Source organism: Agelaius phoeniceus, chromosome 31 (genome assembly GCF_051311805.1).
Source record: "Agelaius phoeniceus isolate bAgePho1 chromosome 31, bAgePho1.hap1, whole genome shotgun sequence".
NCBI lineage: Eukaryota > Metazoa > Chordata > Aves > Passeriformes > Icteridae > Agelaius > Agelaius phoeniceus.
In genome coordinates this window covers 6,197,373-6,222,701 of record NC_135295.1, presented here as the reverse complement: position 1 = coordinate 6,222,701, position 25,329 = coordinate 6,197,373, and the positions used below count along the sequence as shown (strand labels likewise).

Genomic DNA, 25,329 nt, shown 5'->3' with positions numbered 1-25,329 from the left:
TGGTTTGCTCAGCCCTGCAAGAAGCACAAAACCAAAAGGAGCCCAAGCAGTGGCTCTGTGAGGGACTTTAATGGTTTTCAGAGAAGGACTAGCTGGAAACGCCAACCGCAGGGACCGCTATGGGGGAACCAGTTCAGCAATTGATCATTTGTTCCTCCTTGTAAGGGACTAACAGAGCCCCAGAACTACTGCAAAGAGAACAGCAATCTGCTCAACAACCTGTCTTGGACCCTCCTTCTTGAACAAAACCAGTGGCCTTCAGGAACCTCATGGAAAGAATGCTTGAATTTGGATTGTGGCCACCAGATAAGTCAGAAATGTGTGGAAATATCGTTCAATGGTTCTGCCCGTGGCCATGGTGGGGCTTTGGGGAGTGTCCCTGTCTGGATTCCAGGTGTCCCCAAAGCTGCTCCATCCCTGCATTTCTCACCTGAGTGAAAGGCTGAGGGTTTGCAGGAATTGTGGTGTAAAGCCACCAGAGGTGCTGCTGTGGACCTGAGACCTGCCTGGGGTCAGGTGCTGCCTTCCTTCCATTCGGGATCATGGAGAGCGGTCGCGGGTGTTGCGCAGGGCGTGTGCCTGGCCTCAGGACACTGCTACGCTGCCACTGGGCACTGGGATCCAACCTGCTGCCTTGGCGGCTTCTGCCCGCTGCCGGTGGTGGTGCCGGGACCGATTGGTGGCCGTGAGTTTGCAAAAGGAGCGATTTCCCCTCCTCCCTCCCGCCCGAGGCCGCCATGGCCCCTGAGGGGATGGAGCTGGAGCGGGGCGCCCCCTGCTGGCCGGGAGTGCTCCCTGCAGCGCCCCCTGCTGGCCGCGGTTATAACTGCCACAAAAACCAACAGCGCTGAGCGGGAGGGAAAGTTCTGGGTTTGTGTTGTTTGTTCTGTTCTGCTTTATAAATTTTATTGTAACATGCTGCTACTCTTTTTCCGACATTTTTACCTGGAAGCCCCATTATTGTTGAAATTAAAGAAAGTTTTAGACATGGGTCTTCTTTCAATTCCAAGAACGTTCCCACTTTCTTTGGTAGATATTTCCCATTTAAATGAGTTGCCAACTCCTGGCTTCCAGCATCGATGGGACAGACACCACAAGAGGAGCCCGGGTCATGGAATTGGCCACCTCATGCTCTACCTTTTAAGCCAGTTGGGCCAGCAAGGGTCCTCTCCCCATGTTGCACTTCTGGAAACCCAGCCACTCAGGAGCTGGCTTTGGCAGAGTATCACACTGTCCCCAGTGTGCCAAGGCTGGAAGACAGTCGGACAGATGGGGCCCTGTCTCATGAAAAGTAAGGACTAACCCACCCCTGCTGCACACAGGTGTTCCAAAATGTCTCCAGACATGAAACTTTTCCTGTCTCTGACACACCACCCTGTGCCATGGCATGATCAAGACTGCTCTGGAAAAGGGGGAGGCTCCAGAACCCCCACAGGGCATTTGTGACAACATCGTGTGGGGAACACAGCAGAGAAGGAGTTAGGGACAGAGGACCAGAGAATCCAGAGCCTCCTGAAGGCTGCTTTTGCCATCAGGTCAAGGAAGGTCCACGGCCCTGCCAGTCTGGGGGAAATGTCTTAGGTCTGTTCCTTTTCAGGCCTTTCCCTGGAAATTGCTCCTTTTGTGACCATTTGGACTCTGCACCTTGTTGCTGTTGCTGTTGGTTTTATTGTCTCTCATTGCAGTTTCAGGAAATTCTTCTTCTCTCAGCCCTTTGGGATCTTTGTGCCCCCATGGGGAGGGATTGGGGCAGTTTTTAGTGGCAGCACACACACGAGTGCCCCCAGTTCCCCCCAGTGTCACAGCACATTCCCGTAGATGTCACCGGGTTCCCGGGGTCGCCCCTGGGGTCCCCGCAGCTCCGCGTAGGTCACCTGGGGATCCTGGAGGGTGGTGGCACGGGGGACGCTGCGAGAGACACGGGCTGTGGGATGTGGGTGGGGTGACACTCGTGGGTGACGTGTCCCTCTGTGTGTGTCCCCCCCTTACTCACCCCCTGCCCTCTTAGTGACCACGACGTGGGTGTACAGCACCTCCCCCTCCTCTGGGGGCCGGGGGATCCGGGGGGGCCCTGAGGGAACAAAGGGGATGTGGGGGAGGGAATGGGAGGTCTCTGGGGGTTGGGGTAAAAGGAGAGCGGTTGGTTTGAGCCCCCCACTCACCTTTCCTGCTGCTTCCTGGCAGCAGCAAAGGAAAGAGGGGAGGGGAGACTGTGCGGTCCCTGGGCCATGACCTCTCTCAGGATTCCTGAAGGTCCACCAGACCCTCAATTCTCCTCAAGATTCCCAAGTACCCCTGGAGTCCCCCAGAATTCATGAACCTCTCCAGTGCCCCCGACCACCTCAGCCTCAAAAACCCAAAGCCAGGCAGGCACAGAGATCCCCCTAAGACCCCCAGGTCCGCCGAATATACCTGCAACATCCCTACAGGACCCTCTAGCACCTCTCCAATCCCTACAGGACCCCGAACCAAGGTCACAATTCTGAAGCTGTGGGTGCCACCCTATGGTTCCCCAACTCTGGGGGCCTCTCCAGCTCCCTGGGGCCTGCATCCCCCCATTGTCACCCACCCACACAGTGCCACCAGTGCCAGGCCACAATGACACCCACGAGCAGGAGCAGGAGCAAAAAGGCCCCACCAACTCCTGTGGCCACTGCAAGAAACAGTGGGGGACACATCAGGGTCACCATCCCCCCCGGGGGTCACACCACAGAGGGGTGCAGGGACAAGGGGAGTGATGAAAGGACCCAAGAAAGGTGTCAGGGGGACATGGACATATCCAGGCAGGGCACCTGAGGAGGCTTTGGGGGCTCCCCATGCCCATCCCTGCACTCACTGTGCACTGTGCCGCGGAGCCGGGCGCTGCTCTTCCGCACGCCCCCCCCCCCCCCCCCCCCCCCTTGGAGTGCAGCTGGCAGCTGTAATTCCCCGAGTGGGAGACCCCCATGGCGGGCACCAGCAGCTGCGGGGACCCCTGTGGGCCCCCACCACCTGCCCATCCCAGTAGAACACGTGCAGGAGGGGGGCTCGGGGCCGCAGGGGCCTGGGGGTGCTGAGGCAGCTGAGAGTCAGGGAGGACCCCTCGGTGGGCTCGGGGGGAACCTCCAGCACTGGCACCAACAAGAGCTCTGGGAAGGAGAGGGAAGGTGAGGACTGTGACTCTAAGTATAGTGGGAAGTGGCTTTGGAGGTGTCAGGAGATTGGAGTTCCAGCCGTGCGGGTGCTCACCGTGCACTGTCACTGTCACTGCTGCTGACCATTGCATAAAGGACTCCACCAAGCCCCCGCAGCTGTAGCAGCCACTGTGGTGCAGCTGCAGGGGGGACAGGGACGGATCAGTCCCAATGACAGACCCCCTCAGATCCTTCTCACCCTTGTAAAATCACACCCTGGTGACCATGTTGTCCTGCTGGCCCCAGCAGTGCAGTGTCACCGTGTCCCACTCCATCAGCGCCCATGCTGGCACCTGCAGCAGCAGCTTGTCTGTGGGACAGGAGGTCCCATCTCACTGAGGGGCTCGAGACAGGTCCGAGGTGTTTCCCCATGGCCCCGGGGACATCTGGGTGCACTGGGATGTCCCTCTGGGCAGGGCACAGGCTCTCGCCACATGAGAGGTGTGAGGCCACCCAGGGAGTGGAGCCCACTCTGACCTCTCAGGGGCCACCCTGATCATTTAAGATTCCCCCCTCAGCATCTAAGACTGCCACAGCGGGGGCTGAGACCGGTTCCGGGTCTGTCACACATGTAGGTGCCTCTCCCAGTGACATTGAGGTTGTCACATCCCTCCTACCCCCATTGATGCACAGCCTTGAATCAGGTGGTGGCACTGGTGGTCCCCGAGCCCTGGCAGGTCAGTGTCACCCGGTCCCACAGCACCGCCGGCCTCCAGGGGGGCTCCACCAGGAGCTGGGTGGTCTGGGCACCTGTGGGTGACAGGGGACACCAGCCTGCCAGGGCCAGTGTGGGGCTGGGGACAGTGGGGTGGGGCCATGGCATCCCCTGAGGACTCACCAGTGAGGCCGAGGGTCTGGGCTGGAAGGGAGAAGGGACAGGGCTGGGTGAGTGTGGCACTGCAGGGAAGGTACCCGGGGTACAGGATGTGGTGGCTGTCCCCAAACTTTCCCCGTGGGGAGAGCAGTTCTTGTGAGAAAGTGTGTCTGGATGGTCCCCAAAAGATTTGGAGAGGCAGGGGGACATGTCTGTGTCACAGCCACCCATGAACCACATCCATTTGGCATGGACACCTTGGTGTTAAGGAAGGATGAAAGTTTGACAAGAAAGTCTCACAGATATGTGTGCTTAGCAGAAAGATTTTTACATGTAGAGTCTGATGAAGGAATAGAGATAGAAGCAAGTTTTTATATAGAAGAAAAGAATTGCTGAGCCAGTCTTACTGGATAACCAGGAAAGCAAAGGGTATGTTTGTTAGAAGGAGTTTTTACGACTTAGAGCAAAGGATAAACCCACCTCAGACAAGAAGATGTTTTTACCAATCAGGAAGAGAGCACAGGCAGAGAAGTCAGCAAAGCTGCAAGTAGAAAGAAGGTCTCAGAATTTTCCACTGTAAGAAAACTGAAAAGCAACTTCTAGCTTAAACTGTAATGTACTAACTTTTAGTGATTGGAGAATAGTAATGTGAATATGGTAATTAGAGTAGTTATGATATGCTGTAGATAATAGTTAAGGTATTGATTGGTTCTACTGTATTAAGATGCTAAGCAAAGAAAAGTATATAATGCATTGTAACCAAAACCAAAGGGTCTCCAGGCCTGCCTGCAGCTGGAGCTGACAGCTGTAGGCACAGGCTTTGTTGCTCATGACCCTGCACTGCTGTAACATCTGGGATGGAATAAACTGCATTTTGAAGAGCTGCCTGGAGTCCTGAGAAAAAGTGGAAATTTTCCAGGGTAGAAATCCATTTTGATTTAGGTGAAATGTACATTTTTGAGTTGAGTCTGTGGTTAGAAACCATAGCTATTTAGCCTGACTGCAGAACCTAGGCTCCATGAAGTTGCTCAGTTAAGGACAGAGATAAGGGGGAGAGACGGAGGATGATAGAGAGAGACAGAGACTGCTGTGAGAGCAAGTCAACATGACCTAGGAATTCTTCCTGATAAAGAAGAACTAGTGGCAAATGTCACTGGAAATTCCTAAAAATGAATATGGATGAACCTATTGTGAAACTGTATGCATATGTATATGAGAGGGGGATAAAAAGGGACCTGAAGTTCCCAGAGGTACCCATGCCTTTTAGGGAGAGTAATCTCCGCATGCGTCCAGCGCTGTAATAATAAACATACCGGCTTTACAACTTTCACAAAGTTGTGGAGTTTTTGGCTCTCTCCGCAAAACATTTAGGCTCTTACAACAAACATCAGAGGTTTATATCCAAAAAGGAGACAGAGGAGTCCTTTTACTTTATTGGAATAAAGGGAGAGGCCATGGGGCATTCCCCTGGGATGTCTCACATTTTTGGAGGGCAAAGCCTCCTTTTTATCTTCATTTCCCTTCTCTCTTTCCCCATTGGCTGAGGTACTTGGGAGGTACAGATACCAAAGATTCCCCTCTACTGGATAACCCTCTCTTTTAATTTTTAATTCTTATGGAATTTAGGGGTTTTCCCCATTGTTTCTTTCATCTTTCAATATCCAATTTCATGTATCAGCAAACCTACAGTTTGTAAAGGCAAATATCTTTTTCCATTCATCAATCAGTGGAATCCTCCCCATTGTTTCTTTCATCTCCCAGTGCTAGTTTTATCTACCAGCAGACCCAGAGTTTGTTTGTAAAGACAAATCCATCATTCCTCTCAAGACAGTGAGTGCTGAGAGTTGGCATATCTCTAGCAGGTGTCCTCATCCTATCTTCATTGGATGTTATCCCATCCAAGCAGGCATTTTAACACAAGCATACTTAAATCAGCTATTTCACTACTATGTCCAAGCTTAATTAACAACAGAAATAAAAACTATTTCTTTATAACTGTTATAGATACATATTATAATACTGGATTTTCACAAATATTAAAATGGATTTTATATGTCTGGTGTTAAAATAACTTTGCTCTAAAGATATAGTTTTTATTTCTGTTGTTAATTAAGCTTGGACATAGTAGTGAAATACTTGGAAATAGCTGATATAAGGATGCTTGTGTTAAAATGCCTGCTTGGATGGGATAATATCCGATGAACACAGGATGAGGACACCTGTACAGATCTGCCAACTATCAGCACTCATCCTCTGAAGACAGTGTGGACCAAGACACAAAACTGAAGGCGATGATAAAAAAGGATTAAAACCACAACCAAGGAATATGCATGCTCTAAAAAAGCAGACCCAAGGAGGAGCCACACTAATCAGTTCTTGCAATATGTTAACTAGTTTAGGAAAATAGTTTACTATACATAAGTGTCTATGAATATGCAACAGGCTGATGTAATGGAAAAGGTATTTAAGGGGTATCTCGAAAAGAACAGTGTGGTCTTGGCTGAGTGTCAAGATGCACCCAGCTGTAATAACCTTTGCTCCATAGTCCTTGTTTCCTATTGTCCTTTGTTAAACTTTTTAAATTTTCACAGGAGAGTGAACATGTTTTTCACAAATAGGATTTCCCAAACCATTACCACACAGTCTCCTTTTGAAAATCAATTTGGTACCACCCAGTTTAGATGTAATAGTCCATTCCTCAGGTTCCTTCACAAGTCCTTTGATTCTGCTGGCATGAATCCACACTCTTTCCCTGGTTCTGATTGCTGCCTCAGTAGTACCTGAAAAGGACTTCTTACCAGAACAGAGACAGTGACGAAAGGAAGACAATACTACATCAGCATTTGCCATCAGCATGCCCCAAAACTTTCTGGGTTTAGCAAAAAGCTTTTTTCCACAGCCTCCTCTTCTTCTTGTGTCCAGCTGTGCTAACAGCTGCAGAAGAAAGGCCAGGCCGATTTTAACATGAGAAGAATCACATCTGTTGCTTTTACCCTCTGGGCAATATTTAACTGTTTTAGCATCACAGATGCATTCCTCAGAACAAAAGCCCTCCCTCCTAACAGCAAGAAAAAAGAAAAGAAACAAATAGAAAGAAAAAAGAAATTTTGTTTTAAAAATAAAGAACTCTGCGAGGTTTGGAGAGCCAGCGAGAGATTAATCTCTGCCTTGATCTTATGTCTTGCAGTGGCCCATCTCTCTCTTTTCACAGCAGCGCTTTCAACGCTGTCCCTCGCCCTTCACGGCACCGCAGCGGCCCCGGCAAGGGCGGACCCTGCCCAGGGGGCTCGGTCTAGGACCGGGGCGGGGGGGACTCCCTGACAGCCACAGCCAGGACCTGAGGGTCCCCCCTGCCCCCTTGGCTTTGATTCTGGCAGCTTTAGAGCTGCTGCAGAGGTGAGAATTCTGTGGGTGGAAAAAAGCCCTGCCTGTGGTTTGCTCAGCCCTGCAAGAAGCACAAACCCCAATGGGAGCCCAAGCAGTGGCTCTGGGAGGGCCTTTGATGGTTTTCAGAGCAGGGCTGGCTGGAAACCCCCACTGCCGGGGCAGCTGTGAGGGAACCAGTCCGGAAATGCAGCAATTGATCATTTTGTCCCTCTCAGCAAGGGACTGAGAGAGCCCCAGAACTACTGCAAATGTCACGGCAATCTGCTCAGCAACCTGACTGGGTCCCTCTTTCTTCAACAACACCTGCAGCCTTCTGGAAGCTCCTGGAAAAAATGTTTGGGTTCTGGCTGCGGCTGCCAGATAAGAGGGAAAAGGCTGGCCAATGGCCATCCCTGTGCAGTGGGGCTGGGCCATGGCTGGGCCCCAGCCTTGGATGGCCACTGGCTTCAAGGAGCAGGAGTCTGGGAGCTCCTTCCTGCCTGGGGCTCCATTCCCCAGCTGCTCTTGCCGGCTCAGATCCTGCAGGGGACGAGCATGAATGGAGAAGTCTGGATCCCCCGGAGCTGCCATGCCAGGACAGGAGCCCCTTGTCCAGCATGTGTCCCCCCTGGGACAGGATCTCCCCAGGATAGGAGCCCCCTGGATGTGCCCCCACAGGGCAGAACCGGCCCCTAGTGTGACAAAGGTGTCAAACGGCCTCTTCCTTCTTCTGCAGGAGAGAGAGAGCGAAAGTGTTGGGGGGCACAGCCGGGCACCCCCATCTCCCACAGCCTCCGCAGCCCCCCCTGCAGACCCCTCACCGCTGCTTCCCCCACCCTGGGCTTCCCCCAGCCCACTCCCTGCTCAGGAGCTCCCCAGGATCATCAAGGCTTGAATTGGGGGGTTGTGAAATCTGGGATGAAAGAAAGGAAATGGAAAAGAAGAGAGGAAAATTCCCCTGGAGTTTGGGGGAGCACAGACCCAGAGCACCTCAGAATCCGCTTTTGTTGCTCCCCCAAATCATGGGCCACCCAGAAGGCAGCACTAAGCCCTGGGTCACCCCAAAATCTGAGGCACCCAGGGAAGGAGCTGTGACCCAGGGGACCACCCAGCCACTGCCCATTCCTGACACTGTTATGACCCTGGGAACCTAAGCACGGCACCCCCATTCCTTCTGTCCCCCCTTCCCTGGGACCCCCATCCTGGGGCTTCCATTGCCCAGGATCTCCATGGCCCATCACCCCCATTCCCAAGGAAATCTCTCCCATTCATTCCATCCCCCGAAATCTCCCTTCCCCCTGGACCTTGATTCTCCCAGGACCCCCCCTTCCCCTGGCACCCCATCCCTGGCCCACCACCCCTGATGAGGGATTTATTACTGTTATAATTACTATAACTATTACTATTTATTGCTATTAATAAATTTTTCTTTTTACCCTTTTGAAGTTTTAAAGCCACTTTACCTTTTCCCTAATTCCATCTCAAAACAACAAATAAATAACACATTCTAATAAATTGGTAAATAGTTAGCCAACACTATACTCACCACATAAATTATTCCATTAATCAAAAAAATCTCGAATTAGCAAACCAAAACCACTACACCCAAAATCCCTGGAGCCCATGCTGGCATGGGACTCCAATCTATGAGTCCCCCCAGCCCTGGGAACCCCATTCACATGGCACCCCACCCCTGGTGACTTCTCCTCAGGACCCCAAATCCCCCGAAACCCCATCCCTGAGGCCTCCCCATTGCCCTGGACACCCGTCTCTGGCTCTCCAAATCTCATGAGTCCCCAACTCCTGCCAACATCATCCCCCACCATGTCCCCAGACAATCCCATAATGTCCTCAGCCTGTGCCCTACTGTATCTCCACCTTTCCTCCACCCTGCCCCCACCAAGGGCCTCCACGTGGGGACGGGACGTGACCTCGCTTCCTTCCCCTTCATCCAAAGAGCCGCCAGCCAGGGGAGCAGTGGCCACAGCAGTGAGTGACAGCCAGTGCACATGGCTGGGGACACCGGGATGGCCGGGAAGGTGGCGCTGCTCCTGTGGGGTGAGTGCCCCGGGCACGGGCCTGACACCCAGGGGATGGGGAGGGGAGGGGGCACAGGGGGGCTGTGGGTCCCCTGAGGTCCCCAATGCCAGCAGTGCCAGTCCATGGTACCCACAGTGGACCTTGGTGTGACTGGGGATCTAGGGTGGCTTTGGGGACAGGAACAGGGGCAGGAATTTGGGAATGTGGGGACAGGAATGTGGGGACTGGCACCTTTGGGCTCAGGTAGCTCTGGGGATAGGGACAAGGGAACTGGGATGCAGGGACCGAAGGGGACAAGAACAGTGAGGATGTGGCCATGGGGATGGGAACATGAGCTGGTGGGGGTCACCTGGGCCAGCATGGGCCTTGTCTGTGGTGTTCTTGTGCCTGGGGTGTCCACAGTGTCCCCATGTTCTGCCCCAGCCCAGGGTGGCCTCAGTGTCCCTCTCCCGAAGGTGTCTGTGCCACAGGGATGTGGTGCACGGATGGCTGTGACACAGACATGTCCCCCTGCCTTGCCAAATCTTTTGGGGACCACCCCCACACAATTTCCCACAAGAACTGCTGTCCCCACTGGGACAGTTTTGGGAAAGACCTCATGCCTTGTGCCCCAGGTGCCTCTGTCCCCATGGTGCCAGCCCCACCCAGCCCTGTCCCTTCTCCCTTCAGCCCAGACCCTTGGCCTCGCTGGTGAGTCCTCAGGGGATGCCATGGCCCCAGCCCACTGTCCCCAGCCCCACGCTGGCCCTGGCAGGCTGGTGTCCCCTGTCACCCTCAGGTGCCCAGACCACCAAGCCCCTCGGAGGACCAGCGGTGCCACCACCTGGTACAAGGACGTGCAGCACTTGTGGGGCAGGAGGGACCTGACCACTTCACTGTCACCGCGAGTGGCACCTTCTGGTGTGATAGACCCGGCACTGGGCACAGCCCACCCATGAGAGTCTTAAATGGTGAGGGGGGATCTTTTACGATCAGTGTGGCCCTGGACAGGTCTGGGTAGGCTCCATTCCATGGGTGGCCTCACACCTCTCACCCTTCTCTCTCAGGGGAGAGAGAGCCTCTCCCCTGAACACAGGGACATCCCAGTGCACCCAGATGTCCCCGGGGCCATGGGCATCCACCTTGGAACAGTCTTGAACCCCTCAGTGAGATGGGACCCTCCTGTCCCACAGATGAGCTGGTGCTGCAGGTGCCAGCACGAGCGCTGCTGGAGGGGGACACGGTGACACTGCACTGCCAGCTCTGGCAAAAAAACATTGTCACCAGGGTGCGATTTTACAAGGATGAGAAGGATCTGGGGCAGTCCCTCAGGGGAACCAAGGTGTCCCTGTCCCCTCTGCAGCTGCACCACAGCGGCCGCTACCACTGCCGGGACTTTCTGGGGTCCTGGCTGTCACAGTCAGCAGCAGTGACAGTGACAGTGGACGGTGAGTACCCCCATGGCTCGAACTCCAATCTTCTGATACCTCCAAAGGCACTTCCCAACAGACTCAGAGTCACAGTCCTCTCCTCCCCTTTCCTGCCCTGAGCTCTACCTGGTGCTGGTGCCGGTGCTGGAGGGTTCCCCTGAGCCCACCCTGGGGTCCCCCCTGACTCTCAGCTGCCTCAGCACCCCCAGCCCCCTGCGGCCCCGAGCCCCCTCCTGCACGTGTTCTACTGGGATGGGCAGGTGGGGGGGGGGCCCGCAGGGGTCCCTGCAGCTGCTGGTGCCCGCCCTGGGGGTCTCCGACTCAGGAAATTATGGCTGTGAGGTGCACTCCCAGGGTGGGGCTGTGTGGAAGAGCAGCGCCCAGCTCCGCGTCACGGTGCGCAATGAGTGTGGGGATGGTTATGGGGAGCACCCACAGATGCCGCAGGTCCCCCACACTGCCAGGCATCCCCCAGCCCTCCCTGAGACCTGCTCCGGGCTACCCAGCCTTTCACAGATCCCTCCCTGGCTCCCACCATTCTTTCTCAGGTCCTTCCCTGGGACCCCCAGCCCCTACATGGGTTCCCCCATCCATCCCTGACACTGTTTCCGTGTCCTGCCATTGCTGCTTCTTGTCCTTCCCAAGGTTTCCCCATTCCTGGCTTGTGTTTCCCTCCAACCCTCATTGGGTCCCCTCGCCCCTCCCTGGGTCCCATCACCCCTCTCTGAGGTCTCTGCACACCCCCCAGGTCACACTATCTCCTCCCTGGGTCCCCATACTCTTCCTGGTGTTGCCCACCTCCCTCTCCAGGTGTTCCCTCGCTGACCCCCCCAGCATCCCTCGAGGTTCCTTTCTAAGCCCCCTTCCCCCAATATCTGCACCCCCTCTCCCTCACTGGAGTTCCCCTGCCCCTCCCCAAACCCCTGGGTCCCTCACCGTCTCCTGGTGTCCCCCTCTCCTTCAGGGGTCCCACCCTTGGGGGTGTCCCTGTCAGTGCAGCCCCCCGGGGCACAGGTGGCACTCGGGGACCCCCTGGTGCTGAGCTGCGCGGTGGCTGTGGGGACAGGTCCCTGTTCTTCTCCTGGAGGATTTGGGGTAATTTGGAGGGTCTTGGTTGGGCTCCAGGTTTATCCCTGGGTGGGCTTTGAAGAGGGGTGGGGCTGGGAGCTCCTGGAGGGTTTGGAGAGTTCTTGGAAGGCCATGCAGGGATGTTGGAGCATCTTTTTGGGGAAGTTTGGGAGGTGCCCCTCCCTTGCAGCCTTGGGATTCTCAGGGCTCAGAGGGTCTAGGATGCTGGGGATGTTTGGTGCCCTGCAGTGGTGCAAAAGTTCTGGGGGGTTCAGGCATACTTGGGGAATCCTGGGGGAATCAGGATTCCGGTGGGAATCGGGGCTGCAGTGGGGATTTGGGGGTCCCGTGGATGGTTGGAGCTGCTGAGGTCCCAGGAAGGTTCAGGGGTCCTGGCGTCCCCAAGGTCACCCTCTCCCCTTTCCCTTGCAGCCACCAGGAATCCCCAGAACAGGTGAGTGGGGGGGCTTAGGCTGGGAATCCCCTTTCCCCATGCCCAGACACCACCCAGACCCCTCCTTATCCCCCCAGGATGGTCCTGGAGGAGAGGGTGGTGCTGGACCCCCTTATCGTAGGCACCGAGTGGGCAGGGGTTGAGTACAGGGGGTGACAGGGGCATGTCACCCCCGCGTCTTTCAGAGAGCCCCTCTGTGCCACAGCCCCCCAGGTGACCAACGTGGAACGGTCGGGACCCCGTGGATGACAGCGGGACCCCTGTGACATCTATGAGAACGTGCTGTGATGCTGGGGGCACTGGGGGTCCCTGCCCAAGGGCACTCCCCGTGTGAGTGCCCCCGCCCCCAGCTCCCATGGGTGCCCACCGTGCCCAGGTGTTTTCTGCACCAAAACTGTACTCAGGTCATTTTGACTTACCAAAATCGGACCTATATTACTTGGAATGCCTTTCAGAGTGATCTTGGAAATCTTATCCAGGAATGGTTCTCCAAGCCCTCACTGTAAAATAAGGTTTGCCAGTACCTGCAGACCCTGGGGATGGTACAGTATTTAGGGAATTGATAATGCATTCTTTTAAATCAACCTTCTATCTCTCATATACTACTACTTGTACATACTTTCTGATTTATTTCTGCTTAGTGTAAGTTTCTTGTTTTGCCACATACTTGGTTTTTTATGTTGCCTTCATGTTCATAATGAGACACACATGTTGTTAAAAAAAAAGAGACAGGGGAGTATGGCTCCTCAAGAGTGTTTACACTAATATTTACACAAAAAATTTTGAAAGCAAATCAAATCAATTTGATCACTTGCAGAGCAATACTGCTTTGAAGATTTGCATGTGCAGAGACAATCTAAAAGTTTCTATGTTAATATCTTTAATTGAGTGTACAGTGATAAGGCCTAACTCATTTACTAACCTAGGGAGAAGGTAGGCATGTGTTTTATCACCAACAGATCCAAAGCAGTTACCTGTTTGTCTGGACAAATGTCAATTGCCTGCAAGAGAATGAGCCCAGAGAAAAGAAAAATTCCCTAATTGCCACACAGCCCTCGGGAGCAAGACAAGAACAGAAGTAGGACTGCCAGGACATGGCTGTGAAACTTTGAAGGTTTATGCTGCATGAATCTGTCGGACCACTCTCAATCTATCCACGCTAGCATACAAGCCCTTCAACAGAGTGTAACTAAATTGCAAATTAGCGATTTTGTCTTGGACAAATAAATACTTGAGGGATGGGGGCTTACTGGCTGGCTTAAAAATTTAGTTAAAATAGAAACTTATGTTTTAGCTGTATTATTGCTTATGGTAATTTGTTTGCCACGTTTTGCAACGTGTTCAAAGACTAATTGATAAATCCACAAAAAAGATTTTACTGGTGGAAAAGAAAGGGGGAGATATGGGAATACAGCCAGAAAGCAGGACTGAAGGTACTGCTCAGCTTGTAACTGACATGGACGTTTTAGCCCTTGTAGGCTGCAGGTCTTGACAACAGAAAGAAGAAGCTTGAAGGAGGAAGCAAAAGATAACGGTGTACTTGATATGCTTCGTTTGAGAGAAATCATGCAAGACTGTAAGTGCCTGTGCGAATCTGTGCAAAGCCATGATTAAGAGATGTTACCAAGAAATGTAAACATTGTGATTGCTGCTAATTGTAGCTATAACTGAAAAGGTATATGAACAGAGCTTTCCAAATCAATAAATTGGCTTCATGCATGCAAACTACGGGGTGCCGTCTCTATCAATGCTGACACCAGCCCTCACAGTGCGATGGCAGCCGCGACCTGTGACAGACAGTGACACAAGGCCAGGACTTGGCTCCTGCAGTGCCCGGGGCTCCTCCTCAGAGTCCCCAGTCCACTCCACCCTCCTGGCACCTCCCGGCGCCCCCAGCTGTCCAATGGCCAGGCCAGGCTGAGGCTCTGCAGCAGCTCCAGGGATCAGACAACACTCAGGGAGCACCGGGTGTGGGGCTTTGGGCACTGGCGTGCAGGGCTGGAGCTGGGGCAGGCATTAGGGTGGCATCTGGGGAGATCCCCGGCCTCCCCAAGCTTCAGCCCAGGGCTCTCATGGCTCTCAGGGCACTCCTGCTGCTGCTGCTGGGCTCCACCTCGGCCTGAGGGGCTCAGCAGCTGCGGGGTCAGTACCAGTGGTGATGGGGCGGCACCACAGGACATCCCTGAGCACGTGGCCGGTGTCACCGAGACGGGACAAAAGGAGCGGCAGCTCCTTCCCCTCTGCAGAGCAGCTGCAAGGGAACCAGTTTGGAAATGCAGCAATTCATTATTCTGTCCCTGTCCCCAAGGAACTGAGGGAGCCCCAAAAATCCTGCAAATCCCAGAACAATCTGCTCAACAACCTGACCAGAACCCTCCTCCTTCCGGAGCTGGCCAGGCAGAGCTGAACAAACAAAAACCATTTCTCCCAGTTTAATCAAAGAGCTGCATTTTGGATCCAATAAGATGGACAAGGGTCCTGTGCCCCCTGGCAGTGGGGGAGGGAATGGGGAGCCCCTGGGGGTACTGGGAGCACTGGAATGGGGAGCCCTGGGCAGCCCCACATGGGACCCCCCACTTGTGGCCACCCCACAGGCATGGTGGGCACCCACAGGAGTGGGGGGAATAGATGGCGGGTGCCCTAGGGCAGGGACCCCCAGTGCCCCCATTGTCACAGCACGATCTCGTAGATGCCACTGGGGTCCCGCTGTCACCCTTGGGGTCCCAACAGCTCTGTGTTGGTCACCTGGGGGGATGTGGTGCAGGGGGGCCCTGTGAAAGGCACCGGTTGTGGGGACCTGGGTGGGGGGTGACACCCGTGGGTGACGTGTCCCTGTCACCCCCCTACACACCCCCCACCCATTTGATTACCATGATTTGGGATCCAGCACTGCCCCCCCATCCAGGGGGCCCTGTAGGGATAAGGCGGGTCTGGGGAGTGTCTGAAGAGGGAGAAAGAGGAGTCCCAGCCTGAGCCCCCCCACTCACCTGTTCTGGGGATTCCTGGTGGCTGCAAGGGAAAGGGGAGAGGGTGACCTTGGGGACGCCAGGACCCCTGAACCTTCCTGGGACCTCAGCAGCTCCAACCATCCACAGGACCCCACTGCAGCCCCGATTCCCACCGGAATCCTGATTCCCCCAGGATTCCCCAAGTATGCCTGAACCCCCCAGAACTTTTGCACCACTGCAGGGCACCAAACATCCCCAGCATCCTAGACCCTCTGAGCCCTGAGAATCCCAAGGCTGCAAGGGAGGGGCACCTCCCAAACTCCCCCAAAAAGATGCTCCAACATCCCTGCATGGCCTTCCAAGAACTCTCCAAACCCTCCAGGAGCTCCCAGCCCCACTACCATTGCAATGTTTTTCAAAGCCCACCCAGGGATAAACCCGAAGCCCTGACCAAGACCCTCCACATTACCCCAAATCCACCAGGACTCCAAGCCGAGGTCACTGCAGGCTCAGTGTCCCCCAGCTCTGGGGCCCTGGGTTCTGCTGATCTCTGCCCCCACTCTGGGGGCTTCCTCTCCCTCCAGGACCCCCATCCCCCGCCCGTTGTCACCCACCCTGCGGTGCCGCCAGTGACAGTCCCTGATGACAGCCAGGAGCTGGAACAGGAACAGGAGGGTCCTGCAGATATTCACAGCCACTGCTGGGGACAGAGGGGGACAGACTGAGGTGACCCTGAACCTCGGGGGTCATGAACATCCTGGTGACCCCGTGTGACCCCACCTGTGACCCAGGATGAGCCAGGTGTCACCTCCAGGGCCAGCTCTGAGCTGAGCGCCTGGAACACGCGGTGCCCGTCCTGTCCCAGCTGGTTGGTGGCCATGCACTGGTAGATGCCTGAATGTCCCAATTCAACGTCACTGAGTTCCAGGAGGGGACCCTGGGCCTCTTCCTGCCCGTTGTGCAGCCAAGTGAAGGTGACAGGAGCTGAGCCTACCTGCACTGAGCAGCTCAGGGTCACGGGGTCACCTGCATGCACCTGGTGTGACAGGCAACCGGGGTGATGGTGGCATTGGCCACGGGCACTGCGGGGATGCAGACAGGGCTGGCACCTGGCGAGGAGGGATGGGGGTGCCATGGGTGGGGTCACCCCCAGCCCGAGGGTCCCACTCACCTAGGAGACATTGACATACATTCATGGGGTCACTCTTGGCCACACTGTCCCCATCACTGACCTGGCACCGGTACTGGCCGCTGTCATTTTCCCCAACATGGTGCAGCTCCAGGCGGGGTTCAGTGCCCAGCGGTGCCTCCGAGCCCTCCCGATACAAGGAGAAGGACAGGGGACCTGTCCCTGCGGCCACCATGCAGCTCAGCACCAGGCTGTCCCTGAGTGCCACCTGTCCCCTGGGGGGCTGCACTGACAGGGACACCCCCGAGGGTGGGACCCCTGCAGAAGCGGGGGACAGCAGGGGACAGTGAGGGACCCGGGGGGGCTGGGGAGGGGCAGGAGGATCCCTGTGAGGGAGAGGAGTTGCAGAGATGGGGGAGGCTTGGAAACAGGGGGATGGGGGATTCAGGGAGGTGACACCTGGAGACAGAGGTAGCAACACGAGGGAGGGTACAGGGACCCAGGGAGGGGATGGTGGGACCTGAGGAACGTGCGGGGACCTCAGAGAGGGGTGGGGGGACGCAAGAAGAAGTGAAGGGACCCAGTGAGGGATGGAGAGACATGGGCCAAGAATGGGGGACCTGGGGAAGGACCCGGGGCAGAGATGGCAGGACATGGAAAAGATGTTGGGGAAGGATGGGGGTACCCATGTAGGGCTGGGAAAGACCCGAGGAAGGAGGAGAGGAGCCAGGGATGGATCTGGGAAAGGTTGGGGCCACAGGGCAAGTGTCAGGGAAGGCTGGGGGTCCCTAGGCAGTGCTGGGGGAGCCAAGAAAGCTGTGGGGGTTCTCCGTGCCCATCCCTGCACTCACTGTGTACTGTGACACAGAGCTGGGCACTGCTCTTCCGCACGGCCCTCCCTCAGAGCACACCTGGCAGCTGTAATTCCCCGAGTGAGAGACCCCCACGGCAGGCACCAGCAGCTGCAGGGACCCCCACCACCTGCCCGTCCTGGTAGAACATGTGCAGGAGGTGGGCACGGGGCCACAGGGGGCTGGGGGTGCTGAGGCAGCTGAGAGTCAGGGGGGACCCTTCGGTGAGCTCGGGGGGACCCTCCCGCATTGCTACCAAGAAGAGCTCAGGGAAGGAGAGGGGAGGTGAGGACTGTGACTCTGAGTGCACTGGAAAGTGGCTTTTGGGGTGTCAGGAGATTGGAGTTCCAGTTGTGGGGGTGCTCACCATGCACTGTCACTGTCACTGGTGCCGAGTGTGCCCATGGAAAATTTTCGGTGTCCACCCAGCTCCTGCAGCTGTTGTGGCCACTGTGGTGCAGCGGCAGAGGGGGCAGGGATAGCTCGGCCCCATAGGGGGACCTCCCCACCTCCTTGTCCCCATGGTGGAATCACACTCCAGTGACCGGGTTGTCCCACCAGCCTCAGCAGTGCAGTGTCACCATGTCCCCCTCCAGCAGCTCCCACGCCAACACCTGCAACTCTAACTGGGCTGTGGCACACAGGGGTCCTGTTACACCGGGGGTGTGGTAGGTAAGGGACAGGCATTCGGAAGATTTCGGGCTGTGACGGAAAATTACAGGAATCCTTCTACCCCTCTCCCCATAGATAAGGATCACCCTTGGAATGTAGCCAAACGTGTAGCCCCCCTAACCTATGGATGCCAGTAACTTTCCACTCCATACTAACCCTAGAAAGTATAGCCAAACCCCTTTCTGACGTAGAGAAACCCCTTAGTCCATAAATACTCTTGAGACCCCTCAATAAAGGCCTTTAACCGTCCACCACATTGGTGTTAGCGTCCGTTATTGGCCACGAGGGATCCCAAGGAGGAGATTGCAGTGCTGGACTCTGAAACCAGGTCGCCGCGGCCTTCACAAGAAGGCAACATAGTGGTGCCGAAACCCAAGAACGACGACGAGTCCGGGCGACGGGAGTACTCCTGGCCAGGGGACAGCACTCACAGAGCTGGAACGACTGTAGCGAAGCAGGGGGACACCCCGGGACCTGCGATTCGTATGGAAGCGATAGCGAAGGTCGTAAGTTTGATACATATGCAATGGGGAATCAAATGTGAACTCAGGAACTTTAATCTCGCTTTGACGAGACTCCTCGAGCTTGGGGTCATTGATCGACCCATAGATATATTGCACTCTGAGGCGTGGCAGAAATGCACTGTCGCATTAGCAGAGGACACAAAAGCCACAGGCAGCAGCAAAAGCCTGAAAGCGTGGGGGAAGGCAGACGCAGCCCTACGCAAAGCATTAGAAGAACGGGAGACGTGGAACGCTGCGCGTTCCTGTCTGTTAATCACGCCACAGCTGGGGGAGGGAGCGATAACGCGAACCCCTCCTGGTGGCAACCCGATTGAAAGCGGGGAGACGCGGGGGCCAGGCGCATCCCATCCCTCCCTGAGCCCAGAGCCCCCGGAGCCCCCGGGGGACCCCCTGACCCCTTCGGGGGACCCACCGGGACCCAGACCACCTCCGGAGCCCCCCGGGGTGCCCGCGGGCCCCTCGCCTATCCCTTCCCCGCCCATAGCCAACTTAGCGCAAGAAGTGGAGGGACACGCGCAGTCCTTTTGGGAGGGATTGGCGGCAGAAGCCCGAAATATCGAGAAGGCAAGCGCGCACGCGGGTGGCGGAGGGGATCCACCGCCCTACCCGTTTGAATATGGTGCGGGTGGCCGGGAAGAGGGGTGGAGCCCGTCGGCCCGCGGCGGGAAGAACCCGGAAACGCAGCCAGCCGCGGACACGCATGCGCGGGAAACCAGCGCTGAGCCCATGCCCAGCCGAGAGCTGCGGATCCCAGCAGACACACATGCGTGGGGGTGCGACAGAGGGCGGGCACTCGCTCGGGAGCCGCGCCCACTGCTGCCACCATATATGGGAGAGATCCCTCCCTGCGGGAGGCAGGGCGAGCCCAGGGAGCGGGAGCGGGAGCGGGAGCGGCACTGCCCCCGAGGGGAGGAGCGGGGCCGAAGCCGAACAAAACGGCAGCAGAAACCGGAAGTATATTGGCAGTTGACTTCCGACTCTGAAGGGAGCCACAGCTCCCCAGATCGCCCTGCGGAGCCCACCGAGTCCAGCAGCGACTCGGAAGCAGAGAAAACAGAATCAATGCAGTTTCGGACGAAACCAGATAAAACTTTTAACACAGTCGGGAACCAGACCCAATACGAACTCACCGAGTGGGGTAAAATCAAAATCGAATGCGCGGGATGGGCACCCGCAGCATTGGTGCATGCCTTCCCGGTGAGAATTACAGGACCCCAGGGGAACCAGCAAAGAAAGTATACTCCCGTTAATTCCAAAGACATTCAGACAATAGTAAAAGCTATTTCAGAAAAAGGAATTAACTCAGGGGTGGTTTCCACTCTCGTGGACGGTCTTTTTAGCAATGATGATTTACTCCCTTTTGATATAGTGCAAATAAACCGTATGCTTTCTGAGAGGGAGGGGACGTGCGAGATTCAGCCCCCTCCCGCTATAGATGCGAGACGGCCCATCTATGCCAACCCATTGTGGAGCAGGGGATTTTCATACCCTATGCTCCCACAGATAAAAGCACACAGAAAGGGAGAAACATGACCTACCCCAAAACCCTGCCCACAAGGGTCACCGACATCCCGACTGGCGATGAGGAAGCCTTCCAGATAGGCCACTCAGCCAGGTCAGACTCGGACCCAATCCTTCGCAAGTTAGAAGCTACCTTTCTATCCCTGAATGAATCTAACCCTAACCTAACCGACTCCTGCTGGCTTTGCTACGATATTAAACCCCCCTTTTACGAAGGAGTCGCTTTAGACACCCCCTTCAGCTATTCCACAGCCGATGCCCCTCGCCAGTGCAGATGGGACACACCCCGCAAAGGAATTACCCTGAGTCAAGTCACAGGTCAGGGCAGATGCTTTGGCAATGCAACCCTAGCTAAGCGGAAAGGCGACGTCTGCACCGAAGTAGTTGAGCCCGACAGGAATAATAAGTGGGTAGTCCCATCCGCATCTGGGATGTGGGTTTGCCAGAGATCTGGAGTGAGTCCCTGTGTGTCTCTTGCCAAATTCGATAACTCTAACGACTTTTGTGTTCAAGTTCTGATCGTCCCTAGGATCCTGTACCACTCAGACGAAGAAGTGTACCACCTTTTCGAAGAAAACAGCCGACTCCACAAGAGAGAAATATTAACAGGTATAACTATCGCAATGCTGCTCGGCCTAGGAGCGGCTGGAACGGCAACAGGTGTCTCAGCCCTAGCAACTCAACACCAAGGACTGTCCCAGCTGCAGATGACCATCGATGAGGACCTGCAGAGGATCGAGAAATCCATTTCCTTTCTAGAAAAGTCAGTCTCCTTGCTCTCAGAAGTAGTCCTGCAGAACAGGCGAGGACTGGATCTCCTGTTCATGCAGCAAGGAGGCCTGTGTGCTGCCTTGAAAGAGGAATGTTGTTTCTACGCGGACCACACAGGAGTCGTTAGAGACTCCATGGCAGAACTCCGAAACAGACTGGCTCAGAGACAGAAAGACAGGGAAGCCCAACAGGGCTGGTTCGAATCCTGGTTCAATCAATCACCATGGCTAACCACCCTAATTTCTACCCTAATAGGTCCATTGGCAATGCTGCTTTTAGCTATTACCTTCGGGCCATGCCTGCTGAACAAGCTAGTCTCATTCGTTCAGGCCCGCCTAGAACAGGCTAGCATCCTGTTCGTGGGACAGCAACAATTACTGTGAATTCAACAGGGAACACTGCCAGTCACGAGAGACTTGCCTGGCAGAAACTTACTCAGGTTTCCCAAGACCCTTTTCCCTAGTCAGATCTCAACTTCCTACCTCATTTCAGTGCCTATGTATAAGATTACCTCGTTCATTTGTGAAAGAGGGGGGGGAAGTGTGGTAGGTAAGGGACAGACGTTCGGAAGATTTCAGGCTGTGATGGAAAATTACAGGAATCCTTCTACCCCTCTCCCCATAGATAAGGATCACGCTAGGAATGTAGCCAAACGTGTAGCCCCCCTAACCTATGGATGCCAGTAACTTTCCACTCCATACTAACCCTAGAAAGTATAGCCAAACCCCTTTCTGACGTAGAGAAACCCCTTAGTCCATAAATACTCTTGAGACCCCTCAATAAACGCCTTTAACTGTCCACCACATTGGTGTTAGCGTCCGTTATTGGCCACGAGGGATCCCAAGGAGGAGATTGCAGTGCTGGACTCTGAAACCAGGTCGCCGCGGCCTTCACAAGAAGGCAACACGGGGGTCCTATTTTCATGGGCACCCCCACATTGGGTCACACCCAGCGCACCAGGGGTGCCCAATTCCAAGATAGGGTTCTCCACTCTGGGATGCTCTGGGATGTCCCCAGAGCTGGCAATGGGCTCTGGTTACACAGGAGGTGACCCATGGAGCGGAGCCCAATCAGAGCCCTCGGGGTCCCTATGGGTGCCACCCTGGGGACACCCAAACCCCCCTCACCTTCTGAGACTGTCATGCGGGGCTGTGCCCAGTGCCGGGTCTGTCACACCAGTAGGTGCCACTTGCGGTGACAGTGAAGTGGTCGAGTCCCCCCTGCCACCAGCGCTGCCCATCCTTGTATCAGGTGGTGGCACCGGTGGTCCCCGAGCCCTGGCAGGTCAGTGTCACCCGGTCCCACAGCACCGCCGGCCTCCAGGGGGGCTCCACCAGGAGCTGGGTGGTCTGGGCACCTGTGGGTGACAGGGGATACCAGCCTGCCCGGGCCAGCGTGGGGCTGGGGACAGTGGGGTGGTGCCATGGCATCCCCCGAGGACACACCAGTGAGGCCAAGGGTCTGGGCTGAAGGGAGAAGGGACAGGGCTGGGTGAGGGTGGCACCATGGGGACAGAGGCACCTGGGGCACAAGGCATGAGGTCTTTCCCAAAACTGTCCCAGTGGGGACAGCAGTTCTTGTGGGAAATTGTGTGGGGGTGGTCCCCAAAAGATTTGGCAAGGCAGGGGGACATGTCTGTGTCACAGCCACCCATGTACCACATCCCTGTGGCACAGACACCTTGGGGACAGGGACACTGAGGCCACCCTGGGCTGGGGCAGAGCATGGGGACACTGTGGACACCCTGGGCATGAGGACACCAGAGACACAGCCCATGCTGGCCCAGGTGACCCCCACCAGCTCATGATCCCATCCCCGTGGCCACATCCTCACCGTTCTTGTCCCCTTCTGTCCCTGCATCCCAGTTCCCCTGTCCCTATCCCCAGAGCTACCTGAGCCCAAAGGTGCCAGTCCTCACATTCCTGTTCCCACATCCCCATGCCCAAATTCCTGCCCCCTGTTCCTGTCCCCAAAGCCACCCTACATCCCCAGTCCCACCAAGGTCCATGTGGGTAACGTGGACTGGCACTGCTGGCATTGGGGACCTCAGGGGACCCCACAGGCCCCCTGTGCCCCCTCCCCTCCCCATCCCTGGGGTGTCAGGCCCCTGCCCGGGGCAGTGACCCCACAGGAGCAGCGCCACCTTCCCGGCCATCCCGGTGTCCCCAGCCATGTGCACTGGCTGTCACTCGCTGCTGTGGCCACCACTCCCTTGGCTGGAGGTTCTTTGGATGAAGGGGAAGGAAGTGAGGTCACGTCCATCCTCATGTGTAGGTGGCCCTTGGTGGGGGCAGGGTGGGGACAGGCTGGGCACAGGCTGGGGACAAGGGTGGGTGGAACAAGGTGGGACATGGGGTACCCAGGAGTGGGAGGCTCAGTGGGTTTGGGGAGCCGGGAATGGGTGTCCAGGAGAATGGGAGATCCAAGGGATGGGGTCCATGGGAATGGGGGTGCCCAGGGCTGGGAGGACTCAGGGGTGGGAGTCCCAGGGGAGCGTGGGCTCTAGAGATTTGGGGTCAGGGGATGGGGATGCTGGGGGAATAGGGGTTCCTGAGACAATCATGGTTCTGTGGGAAGGAGGATTGCAGGGGATGGAATGAACAGGAGAGGATTCCTTGGCAATGGGGGCCCTGGGCTATGGAGATCCTGGGGAATGTCAATACTGGGATGCGAGGATATAAGGAACAGAGGTGCTATGATTTGATTTCTGGGGGAATGGAGGTCCCAGGGATGGGCAGTGGCTGGGCAGGCCTAGGAGTCTCAGCTGCCAGGGCCCAGCACTGCCCTCCTTGGTTGCTCATTTTCTGGGCATGGGGGTCCTTGGTAGCTCAGCCTCTGTGCCCTCCCTTGCCCCTCACTTTTTCCTCTCTTTATTTATCTTTTTTCCTTATTTTCCCCACTTTTATGCCATGTCCCCTGTCCCCTGGTTCCTGACTCAGGAATCCCGGGGAGCACCTGAGCAGGGGGGTTGGGGGGACTGAGGGGCAGGGGAAATTTGGATTAGGGGGGGTGCAGGGAATGGTGAGGAGGTTGTGGGGGATGGAGGTGTTGGGCTGTGCCCCCTCAACACTTTCACTTTCCTTTTCCTGGACAAGAAGGAAGAGGCCATTTGTGATGAGAGTCAGATGGGAAAGGGGGGGGTTCTGTCCTGGGGGGCACATCCAGAGGCTCCTGTCCTGGGGGGATCCTGTCCCAGGAGGTGACACATCCTGGCATGGGGGCTCCTGTCCTGGGTATGGCAGTTCTGGAAATGTCCCTGCACATTCCTGGCCGGGTGCCTGTCCCAGGGGTAGCACATCCTGGGGACCCCTGTCAATGCAAGGCTGGGGCCCAGCCATGGCCCAGCCCCACTGCACAGGGATGGCCATTGCCCAGCCCTGCTCTGCCCAGCCCCAGGTGGCAGCCAGCACCTGAGGGTCCCCCCTGCCCCCTTGGCTTTGATTCTGGCAGCTTTAGAACTGCTGCAGAGGTGAGAATTCTGTGGGTGGAAAAAGGCCTTGCCTGTGGTTTGCTCAGCCCTGAAAGAAGCACAAACCCAAAGGGAGCCCAAGCAGTGGCTCTGTGAGGGCCTTTGATGGTTTTCAGAGCAGGGCTGGCTGGAAACTGCCCCTGCAGGTTCAGCTGAGAGAGAACCAGTCCAGAAATGCAGCAATTGATCATTTTATCCTTCTTGGCAAGGGACTGGGAGAGCCCCAGAATTACTGCAAAGACAACAACACTCTGCTCAACAACCTGACCTGGACCCTCCTTCTTGAGCAAAACTTCCTGCCCTTTGGAACCTCCCAGAAGAATGTTTGGGTTCTGAATGTGCACACCAGAAGAGAGGGGAAAGTGTGGAAATATTGAGCAGGGGCTGCACACGAAGGGCTGGGGAACAGGGGTGTCACAACAGGAGCAGGGAGTGCCCAGGCAGGGGAATTCAGGGCAGGCTGGAGTGGATTTACCAGGGAATCAGACCCTGAGGCACACAGGGGCATTTCCACAGATTCCTGTGCACTGTCCCAAGGATGGACAGAGCTTCTCCCCTTCCTCCATGGGAAGTCAATCCAGTTTCAGGGTGGGAATGAGAAACATGGGGAGAGTTCCTAAATATGGGCCAAGAAAAGGCTTCCTTAGGGGCTGGGTTGCTGCCCAGCAGGCAGGGAACAATCCCATGGAGCTGTTGGACACTCAGGGAGATTCCACCCTCTGTGTTATCCACAAGCAAACGCTGCTGTGGGATGCAGCAGGGGGCTGCTAAAGCGAACCAAAAAGTCTCATTTCATTGTGATTTGTGGTTTTATTGTGTTTTTATTTCCACTTATTTGTGTTTTTATTGTGTTTTGATTTCCTCCTGTTGGGAAAGCAATGATTTAAAGGATTCTATAAACCAAAGCATTTTATACCTTGTCACTTTGATTTTTGAGGAGTTTGTTTTTCATTGGGGAAATAATGGTGTAGGAAAAGATTTATGCCTTTTTTCTATGGATGTATAATTTTGTCACAGTCAATTGGGCATCAAGTGTTTCCTGAGATTGCTAAGACAGGAAATTTGGGTGACAGGGAAAAGCCCAGGGATTTGTGGGGCAGAGACCCAGAGCCTCCCAGGA

The 25,329-nt window shown here is 55.8% G+C and overlaps 1 pseudogene; it reads right to left on the bottom strand.

Moving 5' to 3' along the window:
- Window positions 1–1,799: 1,799 nt before the first annotated feature.
- Window positions 1,800–22,895, bottom strand: LOC129133541 (Fc receptor-like protein 4; annotated as a pseudogene).
- Window positions 22,896–25,329: the final 2,434 nt, after the last annotated feature.